The 2500-nt window shown below is 46.0% G+C and overlaps 1 protein-coding gene across 2 annotated transcripts in view; it reads right to left on the minus strand.

Moving 5' to 3' along the window:
• Positions 1-2500, minus strand: part of LOC125455712 (bcl-2-modifying factor-like) — a 178976-nt gene that overhangs the window by 5108 nt on the left and 171368 nt on the right. The gene's annotated exons all lie outside the window — the stretch shown is intronic.

Raw genomic sequence — 2500 nt, forward strand, 5'->3', positions numbered from 1 at the left:
ACCAAATCTAATGTGGCTTCGCCCCTTGTTGGCCTGTCTACATACTGTGTCAGGAAGCCCTCCTGCACACACTGGACAAAAACTGACCCATCTATAGTACTCGAACTATAGTGTTCCCAGTCAATATTTAGAAAGTTGAAGTCCCCCATGACAACTACCCTGTCTCTCTCACTCTCATCGAGAATCATCTTTGTTATCCTTTCCTCTACATCTCTAGAACTATTCGGAGGCCTATAGAAAACTCCCAACAGGGTGACCTCTCCTTTCCTGTTTCTAACCTCAGCCCATACTACCTCAGTTGACGAGTCCCCAAACATCCTTTCTGCAACTGTAATACTGTCCTTGACCATCAATGCCACACCTCCCCCCCATCCTTTTACCATCTTCTCTGTTCTTACTGAAACATCTAAATCCTGGAACCTGCAACAACCATTCCTGTCCCTGCTCTATCCATGTCTCCGAAATGGCCACAACATCGAAGTCTCAGGTACTAACCCATGTTGCAAGTTCACCCACTTTATTCCGGGCGCTCCTGGCATTGAAGTAGACACACTTCAAACCAACTTCTTGCTTGCCGGTGCCATCTTGCTTCCCTGAAACTTTAATTCGGACCTCCCTACTCTCAAACTTTTCTAAGGTCGAACTACAATTTTGGTTCCCATCCTCCTGCTAAATTAGTTTAAACCCACCCGAATAGCCTTAGCTATTAGTCTCTCCCTCTCTCACACACACACACGCACAGTCTCTCTCTCTCTCTCTCACACACAGTGTCTCTCTCACTCTCTCACACACACACACACACACACACAATCACAGTCTCTCTCTCACACAAACACACACAGTCACAGTCTCTCTCTCTCTCTCTCTCACACACACACAAACACACAGACACAATCTCTATCTCTCACCTTCTCACACACACACACAAACACACACGCAAACATACACAGTCTCTGTCTCTCTCTCTCACACACACACACACACACCCACACACACACACAGTCTCTCACTCACATGTGCAGTCTCTCACACACATGTGCAGTCTCTCACACACACACACACACACACACACACACACACACACACACACACACACACACACACACACACGCCATAAAGCCACAAGACCATAAGACATACGATTGGTAGTAAGGCCATTCAGCCCATCAAGTCCACTCTGCCATTTAATCATGGCTGATGGGCATTTCAACTCCACTTCCATGCACTCTCCCCGTAGCCCTTGATTCCTTCTGAGATCAAGGATTTATCAAACTCTGCCTTGAAGACATTTAACATCCCGGCCTCCACTGTACTCAGTGGCAATGAATTCCATGAGCCCACCACTCTCTGGCTGAAGAAATGTCTCCTCATTTCCATTTTAAATTTACCCCCTCTAATTCTAAGGCTGTGCCCATGGGTCCTAGTCTCCCTGCCTAACGGAAACAACTTCCCAGCGTCCACCCTTTCTAAACCATACATTATCTTGTAAGTTTCTATTAGATCTGCCCTCAACCTTCTAAACTCTAATGAATACAATCCCAGGATCCTCACCCGTTCATCGTACGTTAAACCCAGCATTCCAGGGATCATCCGTGTGAATCTCCGCTGAACACGCTCCAGCGTCAGTATGTCCTTCCTGAGGTGTGGGGCCCAAAATTGGACACAGTATTCTAAATGGGGCCTAACTAGAGCTTTATAAAGTCACAGAAGGACATCACTGCTTTTATATTCCAACCCTCTTGAAATAAACAACAACATTACATTCACTTTCTTAATCACGGACTCTACCTGCAAGTTAACCTTGAGAGAATCCTGGACCAACACTCCCAGATCCCTTTGTACTTCTGCTTTGCAAATTTGCTCACCATTTAGAAAATAGTCCATGCCTGTATTCTTTTTCCAAAGTTCAAAAGCTCGCATTTGCTCACATTGAATTTCATCAGCCATTTCCTGGACCACTCTCCTAAATTGTCTAAATCCTTCTGCATCCTCCCCACCTCCTCAGTACTACCTGCCTGTCCACCTATCTTTATATCATCGGCAAACTTCGCTAGAATGCCCGCAGTCCCTTCATCCAGATCATTAATATATAAGGCAAACAGCTGTGGCCCCAACACTGAGCCCTGCAGGACACCACTCGTCACCGGTTGCCATTCCGAAAAACAGCCTTTTATCCCAACTCTCTGCCTTCTGTCAGACAGGAAATCCTCAATCCAAGCCAGTAGCTCACCTCAAACACCATGGGCCCTCACCTTGCTCAGCAGCTTCCCGTCAAGCACCGTATCAAAGGCCTTTTGGAAGTCTAGATAGATAACATCTACTGGGTTTCGCTGGCCTAATATACTTGTTACCTCTTCAAAGAATTCTAACAGGTTTGTCAGGCACGACCTCCCCTTACTAAAACCATGCTGACTTGTTCTAATCTAACCCTGCACTTCCAGGAATTTAGAAATCTCATCCTTGACAATGGATGCTAGAATTTTACCAACTACCGAGGTTA

The sequence above is a fragment of the Stegostoma tigrinum genome, chromosome 10, assembly GCF_030684315.1.
Source record: "Stegostoma tigrinum isolate sSteTig4 chromosome 10, sSteTig4.hap1, whole genome shotgun sequence".
NCBI lineage: Eukaryota > Metazoa > Chordata > Chondrichthyes > Orectolobiformes > Stegostomatidae > Stegostoma > Stegostoma tigrinum.